General features: G+C 38.9%; 1 pseudogene; it reads right to left on the bottom strand.

The window, feature by feature from the left end:
- Positions 1-2,609: 2,609 nt before the first annotated feature.
- Positions 2,610-3,425, bottom strand: LOC120590839 (GTP:AMP phosphotransferase AK3, mitochondrial-like; annotated as a pseudogene).
- Between the last annotated feature and the right edge of the window lie 15,191 nt (positions 3,426-18,616).

The following is an 18,616-nucleotide window of genomic DNA, read 5'->3' as shown; positions in this document are numbered from 1 at the left end:
ATAGTAATAACCATGGCTCACAGCCATGATAACTAAATCAAAATGGGGTATCAGTATTCTATATTAAAGCTCCCCAGATGGTTCAAATGTGCAGCCAGAGTTGAAAGCTGCAGCTCTAAGAGGTTTGACTTTGTACTTTGAGGGTGGACAAGGAAATCTGGTTCCATTTCAGGATGGTGGGCTAAGTATATCCTATACCTTCTTCATTCGTGTAGCAAGGGCCTTAACTGATGATCTTAAATAAGAAGTCAAACTTGCAGTAAATCAGAAACTAGGATAAATACTAAAGAATGAGATGTAGACCCGATTGATGCAAAAACAGAAGGCCCAATATAAAATGTGAAGGGAGACACCAAGACTGCTACATCCACAAAGGTGGTGGACAGCAGAAGCAGGAGAGTATCAAGGACAATCATGTAGGTCCTTGGGGCACTACTGCAGGAGAGACCAGAGATTCATCCTTCATTGATGCCCTTCCATCTGCCCTTGAGCCAAACAGCAGTGACAGTGTCATCCTCCAGGTAGGACTCATGGCCGGGGGGCCCAAATCAGGCAGGCATGGTCATGTGTCATGAGGCTGGCCATTGCCAGAGGAATGGGGTAACAGAACTGAACACCTCAGAGAAATCTCATATAGTGACTTATCCTTCTTCATTGTCCCTGAGAATAGGCCAGAGGACAATTCAGACCAGCAGTCTCCCCAAGCAGATGACACCCACTGACAGAGAATGCAGTCTAATGGAGAATCTCAGCCATATAGATTAAAGAGTCATTATTACAACACATTTGAGGGAGACCAACACTACGAAAGATGACAAACTCAACAAAGTGGACAAACGGACATCCAAGCAAGATAAAAAATAGAACAAGGAAAGTAGGAATTAAGGGTAAGTAAATTTTTCTGATAGATGTATGAGGATATAGCAGTCACAAACCAATCAACTAGAGGTCACGGAGATTAACATTGGATCATTATAGTAAAACGCTGAATAAGCAGAAGAAACATTTTTTTTTCTGAAATTTAATTTTATTAGAATAAAGACTAATATATGCCTTATAACCTGGTGCCTAGTGATAGCTCATAATTTTAGTAGTTCACTTTTCTGGGAAGCACACAATAATATTCAAGTAAGAGATTACAGAAAGTATTTTGAAGAATAAAATGTTTTTTGTATCTTTCTAAAAAGACAGTCCATTTTGAAAAATTGACAATGAGTGAAAAATATAATTAAAAAAAGTCAATTTTTCCCCAAAATACATAAAAAAAACCACTTGCTGGTATTTGTATTTTAAGTGTGTGGAGTAAAATGGCCCAAATTTTCAAAGGAAGTTAATAATAGTATGTACAAGGACTTGTTTCCTTTGATTTAGCACCAAGTAAAATAAGAGTGATATACCATTTAAGATATAATCAGGTTTCTCCTCTCTACCTCTTATAGTGCCCCATTCCTCTTACTAGGCCACAATATATAAGCATGCATCCTCCTAACCCCACTAAGGAATCTAAAGCAATGATTTAAAAATGACTGCTCAGATTATACACACTGGCAGGATTTTTTCTCCTTAAGATAGGATGTCAGTGAATGCTAGCAGCTATCAAACTTCTTTACTCAGGAATAAAGAACTTTACCTTCAGCAAACTCAATTATTTTCCTTGTCCCGTTTAGCCTGTCATATAAAGCCTTTTTGTCACTATACCTGTTTACTAATTATGACTTGCTTGGGGGGGAGTGTCAAGGAAATTTTCCCCAGGCATACCTAATCTATTTCTATTTCCTGATGACAATGCATGCATATTTTACATAGTGTTGCACATTTTCTGTTATTCATTCTTTTTTAAAATACTTTAATTTATTATTTATCAAGGTATACTGCACATTAGATCAAAAAGAGAACCGGCGGGAAGATCCTAAAGCACACATTTCTTAATTTAAGTACTATCTGTGAACATAAGACTTCAATTACATTTTCCATTAAAGAAAATTCATTCAGCTTTGGTTGCTTATCCAAAAACTTGTAATGTCAGTTTCTAACATGTTATATCCCAAGTGCACATGTATTTTCAAAAGAAAACAAGTCATATTGAAGTAGTATTTTCCTACATGCTATTTGATGCATTTTTACAGCAAATTGAAAATTCTGAGTAAACTTAAAATGTTTAGTAACAAAATAAATATAGCTTATACAGCTGCTTCATACATTTCTTAGTTTAAAGGCAACAGTAAATTTGCATCCTGCAATAGATGTGTAAAACAAATTATTTTTGTCTGGAATATTATAAATATATCATATCACAAAGCTATGTCTCATGTGCCAGAATTTTTATTTATTATTTTGCATCTGGCTATGCAAAAGCCTCTGATGAGATACTTTCTCCAAATTATATTAGTATAATATAATTTTTTACTTTCCCACAAAAATATGGAAACGTTATCAAACACTTATTCTTACTGAACAAAAGTTAGGTTACTACCAATTGCTCTTTTAATTTTGCTCTAAAATAATTTTTTTAAAGTTGAGATAACTCTGATGTTTTTGAATTACACACCCAGAGATGATAACAAGATGGAACATACTAGACAATTTCAAAAGATAAATCTTAGTATCTAACTCATTTCACATGTCCTTACTATCCAGAACAAAATCTGTAGAAATGAAACTAATATAATTTTCAAAGAATTCTTACATAGTAGAGTCTTAGAACCAGGAAATTCTAAATGAAAGAAGGTAGAGATTCTCATCTTGCTAATTACAACCATGGAGCAACTGATGCTTCTGGTATATTTGTGGAACTTTTGTTTGCAAGAAAGCATTCATATGGGGCCAGAGCTTCTTGGTTTCTGTCCTGGAGAATGTTTTTAAGACCTCCTTTTTCTGATAATATTCCAGGACTGGTTTTGTTTGGTGGTCCTAAGCTTTCAGTCTTTTGGTAAGTGTGTCTGGTCTGTAATCCTCACACTTAATGAGAGGCTCTCCAGTCAGATCATCCATACCAACTACTTTGAATTCGACATTGCACACGTGGCCACTGGCTGGATGAACCTGATGAGCAGTGAGGCGTTGCATGATGACGTCAAAGGACACATTCAGGTTCATCACCAGGTGTATATCTGCTAAACTCTATCCAGGGCTTCAGCTTGTAGGAGTATCCTGGAGAAACACACAATGGCCACCTACAGTGGGTGAGATTTTTCAGCTTGTGAAGGGTCAGCCGAGTCATGACGTTTAAGATGAGCTTCCTCTGGTCCATGAAAGTCTTGGCCAGCACACCCATTTCTGTGTCCCTCAGCGTGTTGCCTCAGAGCAGGTCCCCACCGGAGACTTCTTCAGCTCGAAGTGTTTGATAATGTGCAATGACAGGGTGTGCTTGCCGAAGCCAGGGAGCCCATGATCAGCATGTGCAGGAGCTGCCCAGATGCTCCCATGGGTGCCCAGCGGGGCCTGGGCTGTGTGGACAATTGGTTGGGCTGCGGCCTGGCCTGCATGCTCCTGGGCTCCATGGCTGGAGGTCCTGGCCAGCACCGCAAGGACACTTGGCAAGAAAGCACAACCTGCAGTGGAAACGGATATTTTAAAATGGACACCGCTGAAGAGCAAATTCTTCAGTTGAGAGGCTGAGCTAAGGAATTCTCCCATGATGCAGTATAAAGAGCTGAAGAGATGGTAAGTAGGAAAGGAAAATTAAGAAACATAAAGTATAGATTCAAAAGTTCCACCATTCACAAGTAGAACATGGAGAGGATGGAGGGATACAATATTTAAATAAGAATAGACAAGAATTTCCCAAATTAAAGAATGATATAAGTAACAAAAATGGACAGTGGAACACTCCGGAGCATCTAGAAGCAAATATTGGCAAAGGCGCAAGTAAATAGGTCTCTCGCTCCACTGGCGGGGTGTCCCACAGCTAGTTTGGAAGGTAACTTAGTGACAACGAATGCTTTAAAAAACTGCTTCTCAGTATCTTCCTTAGACTCTCTGACATGACAACAGGAAGGCATGTGTAAGATGTTCACTTCAATCTTATTTATAACAGTGAAAAATTAACAATCTAAATGTTCACTAATAAGAGAATGGCTAAATGAACCTTAGCCGTACTATGAAATATTACGCTGCAGCTGAAAAGACAGAAGCAGATTCTTATGTGCTAATATGAAAAGATTTCTAAGATTTTGTAAATGCAAAAAGTTGCAGAATGATATAATTTATGTTCAGTTTATGTTAAAATATGGTATAATTTATGTTTAAATATACCTATCAAGTGAACTGGGAAGCCAAGTTTCAAGCGGTGGAAAGATGACTTGATTTTCGTTTTTAAAAGATTGCTTGTCTACAAAAATGAAAGCCGGGGGAGCTGTTAGGAGCTATTTCAACAGATCGGCAGAAAGGTAAGAAAGTACTATTTTAATTTTAATTTCTTCAGTATGAGAGAGATTGAACATCTTCATTTGTTTATGGACCATTTGCATTTTATCTCCATGTAAAATTCTTAAATTGACAACTAGCCTCCTTGGAAAATGCTTTAGGTTTAGTTTACTACACTAGCTATGAAACAGATCCTTAGTTTTGTCTTCAATTGCACTAACTTAATACAGCATCGGGCCATGCATCATATGGTGATAATGCTAATTAGAGGGTGCTAAGCCATCAACCTTGCATCCACTTCATTCTCTATCCATTCTTGAGCCGCTTCTTTCTAAAAAATATTCATTAAAATAATCTGATGGATTGTTCTCATTCTACAAGCAAGAGAGAAAGCTATTTCCAGAATAAAGATTTAGGGAGTAGAAGCCTAATTTCTGTGTTTGTAATTTCTAGCAGCAGAGTAGAACTGCTGCTCTGATTTCTCAGACGTTTTATTTTTAATCGTTTCTGCTATTTTTGGTCTTTTAATAGTCATATAATCTCTCTTATTGTTCCTGTATTCAAAAGAGTTACAATGAATTCCTAAGAAGATTCAAAAAGTATATGGATATTTAATAGAAATTTGGCCCACATCCTACAGCAAAGGAAAAAAAATGTTATAATTTGAAGCAGTATTTTTCATAATACTAATTGATTTGCATAATAAAGCAGCACACTATTACCATCTTTTAGGATAATTATATACACAAAAAACGATCCCACCAAGACCTTTCTATCCTGGATACATTTAGACTTCTAGTGTATTCAACCTTTAATTGAGATATCTAATTTGGTACCAGGCTCCAATCCCAGAATACCCCAGAAAGAGTATCTGCAGAGAGTGGGTAGCATTTGCTTGGCTCCAGGTGTGAGTGGGAGAGGACGTGCTCCAGAGTGGCTTAGAGCAGGCACACTCAGTGTTGGCCTTCTGGCACACGAAGGACTCCTAAGCACACTGAGTCATTTTTGCTTCCTGAGACCACTTCATCCTTTCCTCCTTTTCCAGACCGATGTCACATAAGCTGTTTGAGACAAATGGTTATGAAACTTGTTCTTAATAACATCTGGTAAGGGATTCTTTGACCAAAAAAAATAAACCAAACCAAACCAAACCAAAACATAAAACCAGTAGCCAAGTAATATATCTAATATATTTGACCTCATTTTTAGCACAAAAAAAAAAAAAAGTCTAATCACATATGTCAACCAAACAGGATTATGGAAGTTTATTGAAACTTTCTAGGTATTTCTTCCCAGTAATGGAAGCCGAATGGCAGAGCAGTAAAAGAAAAACATCAGGGGCTCCTCAGATTAAGCCTAGTTTTGTATTTCTAATCATTTTGAGGTGAAAATTTCCAAGTTAGTTTATTGTGAACTCCCTAAGGGAGAGTTAGCAGTTTAGGGCATCTAAGGAGGAGCTAAGAGCCACAAAGAAGACAACAAGTGGAATAATCATTCATTATTGATTCAGCAAACTTTCATTGGGTATTTATCTATATGGCTAGTTGCTCTAAACACAATGGACACAGCCCATTAAAAACAATGAAGCCCAAGTATCTGTCCCCATGATGATGACCTTCTAGTGGGTATTATGGGCCGGCATTGCCCAAAGTGTGACAGCTGCTCCTTTGGAGACTGTGAGATGATTTTAGGTCTCTGCCAAAGGACATTTCCCTCCCCAACTTCTGGGTTTGATAAATATGTTTAATTTTTAAAAACTATTTTATAATGGAAATTTCAAATACATGAAATTAGAGGGAGAATGATATAGTTCCATGTACTCATCATCTAGTTTCAACAATGGTCAAAGCTCTGCCAATCTTGTTCTATCTTATTTTTTTCTGAGTATTTAAAAAATAACAGTTTTTAAAACTTGAATGATGAATGTGTATGTTTGAATGCGTATATGAAAAATATAACTAGTACATCAAACCTAATACTTCAGTGTATTCTTGCTTAGGAAAAACAACTATAAATTTAAGCTTTAAAACTGCTACACAGATATGGTAAAACAAGGGAATACATAAATGACTAACATGTATGAACTATTGTTAGAGGCAACAAGAGATTAAGAGGAGGTAGTAGGCATTCTTCCTTTTCCCTCTCTCAGTGAGGTTAGGATGGTTAGAAGACATTCCCTCCTCTATAGAAAATGCTTAGCACTATGCCTGGCACTTAATGAGCACCTACAAAAGACAAGGTAATATTATTTTTAGAAGGCATCATTGATTCTAGAAGACTGATGGTGGCTAACATTTATTAAGCACTTACTGAATGCTGGCTCCACGGTGAGAGATTTACATATAGTATCTCATTTTCTCGTCACAGCCACACTATGAGTCGATGTTATGATCCCCATTTTTGGAATGAAAAGATCGAGGCTCAGAGAAATTAAGTAGTTTAAGTTTACAAAGTTATGAAGTGGCAGAACTGGGACTTGAATTCAAGTCCATATTGATCTTCTGCCTAGCTCCCTGGATAGCCAGGGCCCACTCCCCAACCAGCTGGAGGCAGCTGGGGAAAGAATTAGATATGTGGAGTTTGGAGGCCTGGTGTAAATCTGATTCTTCCACTTGCTAACGTTATGACCTTGAACATTTCATGTCACTTTTTCTGAGCCTCTGTTTCTCATGCATAAAAAAGGAACAATAATAGAAATTACCTATTTGCAAGCACAAAATGAAATAATTTATATGAACATCTGACATTGTAGGCACTAAATCAATGTTTGTACTATATTCAAAGGCCACTATCAAGACCTGTGATCTTGAAATCTCCTTCTCTTTAGGTCTTGGCATCCTCAGCTATAAAAATGGTGGAGTTGGCCCTTAAAATCCTGTTAGGGGTAACATTTCAGAACTGTATTCTGATTGGACCACAATAAGTATTGTGGTCTGAAGTTAATGAAAATAACTAGATATACTTCCATTCAGTGTGATTTTTAAAATAGAATTATTTATCATTGTCTTAGTCTGGATTCCTTAGAAAGCAGAGCCTGACAATACTCCGTTGCTGCTGCTTTGTTAGGGAGTCTATCCCAGAGGACAAAAGCTAGAGACATGAGACACACAGGAGCGAGGCAGGGAAGGATGGAGAGAAATCCGAGCAGGCATGACTGAGCTGGTTGCCACGAAGTGCTACCGACTGCTATGTTTTAGGACTATGCTCTGAAAAGCTGCATCTTAGGACAGTCTATCTGGAGTGAAAAAATAAGATAATGTTTATCTATTTTCCATCTCCCATTTGGCAACATTTTGACCATGAGGTGTTAATGCCTCTGCCATTCTGGGTTATATGATTCTGGGCTCCGGAGCAAGGTCCCCTGTGTCCTACATCTTGGTATTAACAGGGACGCCCAGGATGGGAGGTGAGAGGCCTGTGGCACAGGTAAGGGGCTATGGTCTGGGAGGGTGTACCTGGAAGAACTAGTTGGAGCTGGTGGCCATGGTGGCAGTTGGAACAAGAGACAGGTGAGGCTGAGTAGGCCTGAAGTGATAGAGGTATATGATACAATAACTTATACCCAATCAACTTCCAAACAGTCCGAAGGGGCTTACTTCATAAAATAAGAATGATAATAAAAGAGGAAATAATTCATAGAAATGAAAAAAAGACCTCATTTTCTTATTCTGGAAAAGGAGGGTAATAATAGTACTTACCCATAGGGTTGTTGCAGTGATAGAATGAATTCAAGAAGTTAATATTTATAAACCATTTAAAATATATGTGGCATATAAAAGCCACTATGTAAATATTTGTTTAAAAAAAAAAATAGTAGCTACATGAGCTAAGATGGTTTTTTGCAACTGAGCATTAAATTTACCTCTAAGCTTTCTAGCAGTTAAGGAAAAAGAGAAATATGACAGATGTCATAATTTGTATTATCTGATCAAAATGAGCCTGCTAATTCTGAAAGAATGAAGAATTTACCTGGCATGAAAATCTAAAGGGAATTGATCCCAAGAGACATTTAAAAAGCGAATGAATAATGTTTTCAAAATGATTTAAGTATGGCTAATTTTTTCACCGATAGTTTACCAGATATAGCTATTTCTTCTGGAAGCTAAGATAAAGAGGTTCAGATTTGCAGTCTTCTGATGTGTTACCCTGAATCAGTGGTTCTCAAACAGGTGCAATTTTGCCTCCCAGGGGGATGTCTGGCAATATCTGGTGATATTTTTGGTTGCCACAGCTTTGGGCAAGAGGCTGGGGGGTAATGCTACTGGCATCTAGTGGATAGAGGCCAGGGATGCTATTAATATTGAATGGGACATACTTATACTAAAAAAAATTATTTGATGTTTATCTAAAATTCAAATTTAACTGGGAACCTTGTATTTTAATTTGTTGACTCTAGCAACATTAGCTGCTAAACTTCCTACAATCCATAGGGCAGGCCTCCACGACAAAGGATTGTCTGGCCCAAAAGGTGAATAATACTGAAGTTGAGAAACCCTAAGTGAAGTATAGATCTTTGCATACTTTCCTGGAGGAATGGAGACATAATATGGATATTAAAATATTTTTTCTTAGTCAGACTCTTAAGATTAGTTTGCTGACAATTAGTTTCAGGTTAGAACCTCTGGCCTCAGCCTAGCTTATTTGTGTCTGTGATACTGATGGAACCTCGAGTCCCATCTCTAACAAACAAATGACAAAGTGGACATTGTATCGAAGCTTCTTGAATACCCCCGTTGCTCTTTAAATACCTCCTGTCTGTACCAGTAGTTTGACACTTATCACCTCCTGCCTCATCTAGTTACTTAGAGAGATTTATTGCGTACGCAGTTAATCTAGAAATATTTATCCAGCCTGACGTTGAATGAGGTGATTTGGACAATAAAAAAGAAGCAGAAAATAGAGCCTGTAGTATTCAAGGGACACGTTTCAGTTGCAGAGGTAATCAAGGGAAAGATACTCCTGGAGGGTATTCTCAAACCTGTAACGGTTTGGGGGGTGATGGAATGACAAGCTGGGACGGAGAGCTCAGTGAAGTCGTTTTCCAGGGGAGGAGCCCATCTCATGACTGGGCTGAAGGTGGGCAGTTGTTGGGCTCCAGGGAGATGTGGTCTTTGCAAGGAGGGAGCCCCACCTAGCACATAACCCAAGGCAAGAGTAGTGGAAGAGACTTGGTGAAAAGTCAGAATTTGAATCCCCCTTTCTCCTAAACTTCCTTTACTACGTTATTATTAGCTAAAGTCCAGACTTCCTTTACTGGCTGCCTGTCACCAAGGCCCACGTCACACTACTTTTTTGTTTGTTTTATTTTATGTTTTATTAGATACTCCTGCATGTAATAGGAACCAAATAATACACCATAAAGAAAATACTTTCTAAGTACAGATGGAAAAGGCTACAATGTAAACACCCTCATGAAAATATCAGTGGATTAACCTCTCACCTCTACCTACATCCCAGGCCTGAAATGAGATATATAGGGATTATTGGTGTCTTTGGTTAGTGTCCAGATGGTATGCTTTGCATTCAGCAAAATACAGAGGTTGCATTAGTAACCATGAAATAGCACAGAAAAAATGGGAAAATCAGCTACTAGCTGCTCTCCTTAGCTAAATAGCTTGTTCAAGAAGGTGGAAGATGCTCTCTACCAAGTGCTGGCTCACCTGAGGTTACACAAACACCTGTCTTATTCTTAATCTACATTCATCTTTTTTTGGCTTTAGTTTTTAGCTATGGGCATTTCCAACTCCATGCCACAGTAAAGAAAACGAAAGGCAGAACCGTGCTTGGTATGATGTAATATAATAACAGATATTCACACTGGTGACCTTGATTCACCCAGAAAGCATTCAATTACACTTATTGTCCTCTGTTCAGAGGGCAGGGACTTTTATCATCCACTTTTGAAAGTTTGCCATGGGAAAAAAAAAAGCCGAAAATAATATTGGTGTGTATGTGTATGATTGAAGGGTTAGTTTCAATTTCCTGAAAAAATTGACCTCGTGGTACACTTCCTTCTCCATATGGGCTGGGAAATGAGGTACCACTGTACTTTTATAATGTGGTGTGATTCCCAGAGGCAAAGATGATTTCTCACTGGTTTTATTTTGAATCGGAGGGTTCTCGATGGCATATACTCATTTTTTAAAATAAACTTTCTGATGGAATAATGTTAGATTTACAGAAAATTTGTATAAACCGTTTTCATATAGCCCATCATTCAGTTTCCCCTATTGTTAACATCTTACAAACTGTTAACATCTTACATAACCAAGGTACATTTGTTAGAACTAAGAAACTAACGTTGCTACGTTACTATTAGCTAAAGTCCAGACTTCGTTTGGATTTCACTGTGACCTTTTGCATTAATGTCCTCTTTCTGTTCCAGATTTAATTGAGGCAACCACAGTGCATTTTGTTGTCATGGCTCCCCAATCTCCTATTGTTTGTGACAATTTCTTAGTCTTTCCTTGTTTTACATGACCATGACAATTTTGAGGAGTACTGGCCAGATATAAAATTCTCCTCCCACATCTGGATTTGTCTGTTGTTTTTCACATGATTAACTGGGGTTTTGGGTTTTTGGAAAGAATACCACAGATAGGATTGAAATGCCCTGATAGGATCATCACTTCATATCAGGGGTACATGATATCTACCACATGACATCTCTGATGATGCTAACCTTCATCACTTGATCCATGTGGTCACCACTGTATAGTTACTGTTTATCCCTTTCCCTACTCTGTCTGGTTTTCAGAACTGGTCCTAAATCTAGCCCACCCTTGGGAAGGAGGATGTTAAGCTCTACCTCCTAAAGGGAGGAGTAGCTAGCTAGCTATTTTATTTGGAGTTCTTGTATAAGAAAGATTTCATAAAGCCATTTTAATGAAACATTTGCCAAATTTTTTCAATGTCAGATTTTTTTTAATTAATTTAAAAAAAATTATTACTGATAAAGGTCATTATCTGATTATCCAATTCTCCATTATCCGATTCTCTTCCATCCTTCCCTTCAGGTAAGAACAAACCATGTTTTTACATATTCCTGGGAAGTGAGTGACACTTTCTGACCTTGTTCTTAGGAGCTGGACTGATGGAGGGTGGAGTACAGAAGGAAAAGAGGGACAAATTATCATAGTTGGTGGTTCCTACGGTCTCTTTCTACTGGCTTTCCTCCCCTTATTCTTTCTATCCTGGCTACCCCTTCTCCAACATCTCTGTCTTCTGTTTCCCCACCTTCCTTGGTGCAGGTGAATCCTAAGAACAAGTACCTGATAATCAGTGAGAAATAGGGAAATTGCCACATCATTCCTCAAGAGACAATGCAAAGAACTGAAGGACTGAGATGACAGGGTTTTAACATCTGAGTTCCGAACTTGAATGTTTTACAACTCAAACTCAATATGTGCCAAACGAATGTATCATCTTCCCTTACAAGCTGCTCTTCCATCAGTCCCTAATTTCCATATCCATCCAGTTGCCAAAGTCAGAAACCTGGAAGTCATCCTTGACTCCTGCTTTTCTCTCTCCTGCCACGAAATCGTTCCCCAAATCCTACAATTCCTGTTTCCTAAATATCTTAATCCTTCCATTTCTCTCTAGCTGCATGCCATTGCCCTCATCCAATACATTAACACATACCCGACTGACTGTAGCCTGTGCCCAACTGGACTCCCTGCCTCCAGTCTTACCCCTTCCAATCTATCTTCCACTCTGCAGGCTGGAGAAATTATATCATATTACTCCCCAGTTAAACCTTCCCCACTGGCCTTAGGACAAAATCTGAACTTCTAACAAGATCTACAAGCTTCCAAATCTCTTTTAATAATGTCTCTTATTTCACTTTTTGCCCTCTTTGCCTCAAACTTCATTTACCCACCATAACCAGCCTTTTCCACTTTCCTAAATACACTCTTTTACTTTTACATCTGAGGCCTTCACACGTGCTCTTCTTTCAGCTTAAAATATGCTGTCATCCAACTTTCATTAGCTTTCAAGTTTTAGCTTAAGTACTTTCTGCAAGAACTCTGACGAAGACTTTCTTCTTTGAGCCCTCAAAGGAGACCGCTTCCTCAGAGCCCCTTTTTGACTAGGCCTCATTTTTGGCTCACCGAGGCCAGTATAGCAAGAATCTTGCTAAGTCAGTTTTGGTAGGAACCTCCCTACCCTTGATATCTGACCACCCAAGTTCCTTATTCTCCACCCTCTATGTCTAAGTCTCTGACCTGTCTTTAGCAAAAATCCTGTTAGGCCAATTTAGCAAGAATCCCCAACCTTCAATGTTGCCTTTTAGTAATCTTCCATCCTCTGAACCGCTCACTCTGCTTGTTGGCTGTGAATCCCCAGTGTCCTTGCTGTATTTGGAATTGAGCTCAGTTCTGTACTGAAGTCTCTTTCCCTTCCAGAGTAGTTACTTAATGAAATCTGCCTTCATGGCCTTTAACTAGTGTCTGGCTTTGTTTCTCTTTAACAGCTCCCTGACCCCTAGACCAGGTTAGGACCCCTATCCTACACCTCTTCTACTTCCTCTGTTATGATCTTCATTATACTTTACTGTAATGTTTCTAAATGTGCTTTTTCTTACTAAACTGTAAGTGTTCTGAGAGCAAGGATTAGGTCCTGTTCACCATTGTATCCCCAGGACAGCCCAGAACTTGTCACATGGAGGACACAGTCAACGTTTGTGGAACAATCGAATGAGTTTCCAGGGTTGCTCACCTGCCTGCATGGGATGTTCTACCAGGCTAAGAAGGTTTTGGTAGAGTGGGCACCATCAGTTGGCCTGTGCCATGGATGGAATGAATCTGTATCTGCTTCGGTACTGTTGAGCAACTCTCAAAGTCCTCTCCGGGTCTCATCTTCCCTGGAGCAGAAACACCGAGCTGATTTTCTCTAGCAATGTCTCCAGGTAGAATTGGCCGCTGCCTACCTAACTCCTTCACTTACTCAGGCAGACTCTCTCATCACAAGTGCCTAACACTCCTTGCTCTTTCTGAATTTGTTTACCTATCTTTTTCTTGATTTTTTTTCTGCCTAACACACACACACACACACACCCTTGTCTCTCTGATTATTTCATTGATGCTTGGAAGTAATTGACTGATTTTGATATTTTGGCATACCGATAGAGAGTACCAGATACATCTTAAGTCTGAATAGGGGTTTTCTGCTTTACTGAAACAGAGAAATGGCCAATACTTTTCATATATAAGTATCTTCATTTTCTAATGTATTTTAACAAAGTTTGGAATGTGAGTAGAGGCAAATAAGATAGCTATTACATTAAGTAAAAATGAACTTTTATTAAGCAAACAGGTTAGAAGCAAAGACTGTTATCGATATTGATATTAAGAGACCGATGGGACCACTTGTGAGTCCTTCACGGCCCACCGGGATTGCATTCTGAAGGGGGAAATTTCTCATTGAAAACTCTCTGACTCATGAGGCTCTGTTATAGTTTTAAAAGTTTATGGTAAAGAGAATTCTATAACCTCTCTGGTAAATGCTTCTAGCTGTAAGAAATGCTGACTCTAGGAAACCTGAGTCTACTGATTTTTTTCACTTATATTCTTCATGCTGCAGGTAAAACCTAATTCCTTTTGTCTTTTTGCAGTGTAGGAGGAAACAGCAGCTTAAAGAGGTTAAATTACTTGCCTATACTCTCATCTAATAAGTGGTAGACTTAAGATTTGGACCTAGGCCTGTCTGACCTTAAAGCTCTCTCTCTTTTGTTCTTAACCAAGGGACTGCCTTGCCTAGTTAATGAGATTGTTCAATAAATAAAATAATTCCATTCTTTAGCTAGCTCGGATTAAATATAATGCCCAATATTGGCCATAAAGCCATATGCCTCTACCTATATGTCCAAAGGCCAGTGTGAGGCAGCTCACAGGCTGCCTTTGGAAATACTGGCAATAGAAATGGAAGACTGCAATGTAGCATAGCCCAGCATTGTTCATGAACGAGCTAGAAAGTGCTGGCATTGAGTGTCTCAGGCCTTTAGTACAGTTTTCCACTTCTTGTTATCCCATAAAGTTCTTACGTTTGAAAAGTGATAAAGGCTAATCAGAGCTCAGGACCAGTAACTCCATCTCAAATCCCTTGTCTGTAAAATGAGGATGATAATAGTCCTGGTAAGGATTGATGCCATGTTACATGTAAAGAGGCTGAGACAGATCCTAGTTGATAGAAAGCTCTCAACAAAGCTTAGGTGTGAATAATGTATTTAAATTGTTACTATTGTTTTTGTTATTATTGTAATTATTAGAAAATGAGAGCAAATTGTTTAAACACAGCCGCAGCCAATTAAGTAGTGACGAGGTCCTCTGTACTAAGGTTCCTGACTGTGTCCAGTGACTCATCCAGAACAAGACGGCAGCAGCTGCAGCTACAACACACACACATGGGCCTAAACACCCTGAGAATTCTGTGCATTCATTTTAGCTTTTCCCAGAATTACATCTACTGCTGTAGAACATGTTAATATTTAACCGATAAAATGTTATTGTATTTAACACTTGTCCCAAAGCCTTACTTTGCAGTACTACTGTTTATACCATATAGTTTTGGGGTTTCTCTTTTTCATTACAGTTCACTGATGATTCACATCCAGAGATGGTTTTTATTAGTCTTATATCTGCTCTTCAGATTTTTAAGCATTCTTCTTTTTACTGTATTCTTACTTTTACATTCTTACTTCTTACTGAATTCTTCTTTCTTTCCTGTCATCATTTGTGTAGTTTTGTTTCATATTCTATTTGACCCTTCTCTAATCTTTCATTAACATTTCTTACATACAGCTCATTTGTTTTTTATACTTCTTAAAACTTAAAAACCTTTTTTAAGTATGTAAATGCTCAAACCGCACAAAAAATATTTTTACTATAGGGCACCTATATTTTACTATAAAAATGCACACAATTCTTCATAGCACTTGTCCATACTTTATTAACTTCAAAATATTAAACACTCATTTAAAACTTGTAATTGTAGAAACTCCATTTTATTCAAATACAAACAAAGCTCAGAAATGCATAGCATAATTATTAAGTGTATAGCATAATTATGGACATTGTCAAAATTCATTAATTAACAGGCTCATATGAGATCAATAGGTGCTTGTACATTCATTAGCTGGAGGGGCCCCCATGAGGAAATCTTTCAGAGGAGTCAAGAGGATAGATACCTGTGTTCTCTATTGTCACTTTAAGCCACAGGTAGAGCCCATGGGGTTCCTTGTCCCCCTTGTAGAACAGACAGATGCAGACCCACATGCCTCGGGCTATCCTTCTGAGACTTTCTCCTTGAAAACCACATTTGATGTTCACCTCAATCAGATTTTATCTCTACATACGAGGAAGGGAAGGTGAATGTGTCACAGGAGTACACTAATGTGCCATGCCTGTATCCCCAGCCGGCCCCCTCACTTCCACCCTGACAGCCCTACATTTGTGAATGAGTGTACTTGTGTGACCTGGTGGAGTGGAATATACCTACAGGGAGTTCGTTAAGAGGACAATGACACGTTTCGGTTCTTTCTTGCAATCTAGAAGCTGATAGATGCCAGTGGATGCCACTGTCTTTCATGTCCTCATCTCTCTGAGTGAAAACTGTCATAGCTAATGATGTTGTGACCATGCAGATGGACTCATGCAAATATAAGGAAGTAATTGAGAGGCAAAGGTTCTAATTTAGGAAAATTTGATGGGACCTACTGACAGGACTTTTTGAGTCCTTGCTAGCACATACACACTAATTAGGTACCCCTACCCAGGGCCAGCTACCCATGTGGAAAGTTCTGAGTGTCAGCACAGTGAATCAGCAGGTGAATACCACCTCAGAGGCATGTAAATTAAACACTCTACTTCTTATAGCTTCTTCTTCCTGCTGCTGGGTAGCAGGAATTAGCCTAATTAAAGCAGATGTATCCTAAGCATCTAGACTGGAGAAATAAAAAGTATCAGGAAGTCAAAGGATTTTTAGAAGGTTAAAGATCCTATATGAACTGATGTTGAATTGGTAGGAAATTTTGCTTTGGAGATTGAGATGAAAGGAGTCTGATTTCTGAAGTCTAACTATGACAAGGCAAATGACCACTGACACGTCATATCAGGAGAATGCACACCTCGGTCCTAGTCAAAGCAGCAGATGGAAACAGCTGCTCTGTGCAGATTTCTCTGCACCATCACAGCAGCAGAAGAGGAATCAGGTTTATGTCGAGACCTGGGCCAGATACCAGGGAGACTTTTTTAGAAGGAAATGGGTTCTGTGCCAACAACCTTTTTGTACCAGATACAGGAACAATTAATACAGTGTCAAGCTCCTAAATACTTTTTTTTTTAAGCCATAAAATGGTTTATTCTGTTACTGGAAAAATAAATACTCTTTCTTTTTTTACTTGCTGTGTCTCGTAGCAGGCAAGGAGAGGGTGCTCGGTTCCTAAAGTTTCTCTAAAAGAGTCTCATACAATTCCCCACTTTTGTGTCCTTAGGACAGACACATTAGATAGCAGGCTGCACAGGGACTGTCAAAGTCACTGCAACTTCCAACTTGACCACAAATCTCCTTCTACATGTTTGTCTGGAAGTTCATTTCTTAGCTTATGCAGTCTTTTCTTGAACCATTTTTAAAGTGAAATTTTAACTATACCTATGTAGAATTTTTTCTGTATTTTTTCCCATCTCCTCAGTATCATTGACTCAGATCCCTGCCTGGGGAAAAGTAAAAAGGGAAATGGGAGAGGAAAACAGTAATATTGACTGTTTGGTTTTTATAAATGGACCACTTGCCCCAAAATTTGTTTTCTAGAATCAGTCTTGGAAATAACCATGAGCTACTCTCTTCTGTCAGGTAGCTTTTACTGCATAATAAATTACCCCAAAATTTGTAAGTAAAAACAATGGCTATTTATATAGCTAACAATTTTGTGGATCAGCAATTTGGGCTGAACTTTGCTGGGCAGTTCTAATCTTGGTTAGGCTTGGTCATGAGTCTGCTGGGTTGGCTAGAAACTGTAGGGTGGTCTCAGCTTGGTCAGCTTGTGGCTGCTTTATGTAGTTCCCTCACCTCCCAGCAGGCTAATCCAGGCTTTTTCACGTAGCAGCTGTCAGGGATCCTCGCAAGAGAGCAGAAGGGTCCAAGCCTTTTTAAGGTCTGCCTTGGAGCCAGTGCAACATCACTTCCATCACGTTCTATTAGCCAAGGCCATCCCAGAATCAAGGGCTAGCCTATCTCTTGATGGGAAGGATTATAAAGTCACATACATTGCTAAAGGCGCAGATAAAGAGGAGGGGGAAAATTGTAGTCATTTTGTAATCTAAGACACCTACCAAGTAAAGAGAAAGTGGATCCAAATCATTTTATCACAGGTGAAGTTTTCATTGAAGAAAAACAGGCTGATAAATTGTATGGATTTGTACCTTATTTGAAATAGTAGTAAGCAGTCATTCTTGCTAATATTGACACCATGAAAACAGGAAATATGAGGGCAAATTCTCAGTTAACTTTAGTGTGACCCCTTAGATTTTATACACAATAAACATAAGGCTTAATACAGTAATTGCAGAAATAACAACTTAATACCGACAGCTTTTATTTTACAGTAGTTTGTGTAGATCCTTGTTCCAGGCTGGAACTTCTGGGAGGTAGACTCTGAGAGGGAATGTAGCATGAAGGATGTTTATTAGGATGCATTGCCAAGATTGATACCTGTGGAAGAGAAAGGGAGGATCAGAGAGAAAAGTCGAGTGGCCATGTGGGTTCTCAGCCTGTTCACCCCATGGAGAGCTCTGGATCCAAGGTGGCCTGGCGGAATTCTCCCGGATGTGGCCAATATGGCTGGGCCATTATAAACAATCCTTCCTCCATCAGTCATGGGAGTCTTCTGGGAAGGATATGACTATGGGCAAAGTAGCTTTCTGAGGCTGAAGGCCCATCCTTCTAGATCCAGCACAGTGCTAATGGAATCATGGTGAGATTCTAGTTGCATACAACTGATTTAATCTGCAGGAGAAGCTGAATGGGCACATAATGTGATGATATTTATTGACTGTTGTTTTCTTCAGAGGATTTCAAAGGGCTTCATGAAAGGTATCTGACTCAAAGCATTGCTACCCTTCATTTTGCTGCTGGAGCTGAGCAATAACTAATGGGCCAATGAGTTAATTAGTCACTGGTGCAAGTCTGCTTCATGCATATCTTAGGCCTCTTCCTTCTCTTCCCCAAGGAGCACTGATTCCTGCTCCCCAGCCCT

Source organism: Pteropus medius, unplaced genomic scaffold (genome assembly GCF_902729225.1).
Source record: "Pteropus medius unplaced genomic scaffold, Ma_sr-lr_union100, whole genome shotgun sequence".
Classification (NCBI taxonomy): Eukaryota; Metazoa; Chordata; class Mammalia; order Chiroptera; family Pteropodidae; genus Pteropus; species Pteropus medius.
Note: the sequence above shows the minus strand (reverse complement) of the source record. Positions and strands in the feature narration are given on the sequence as shown.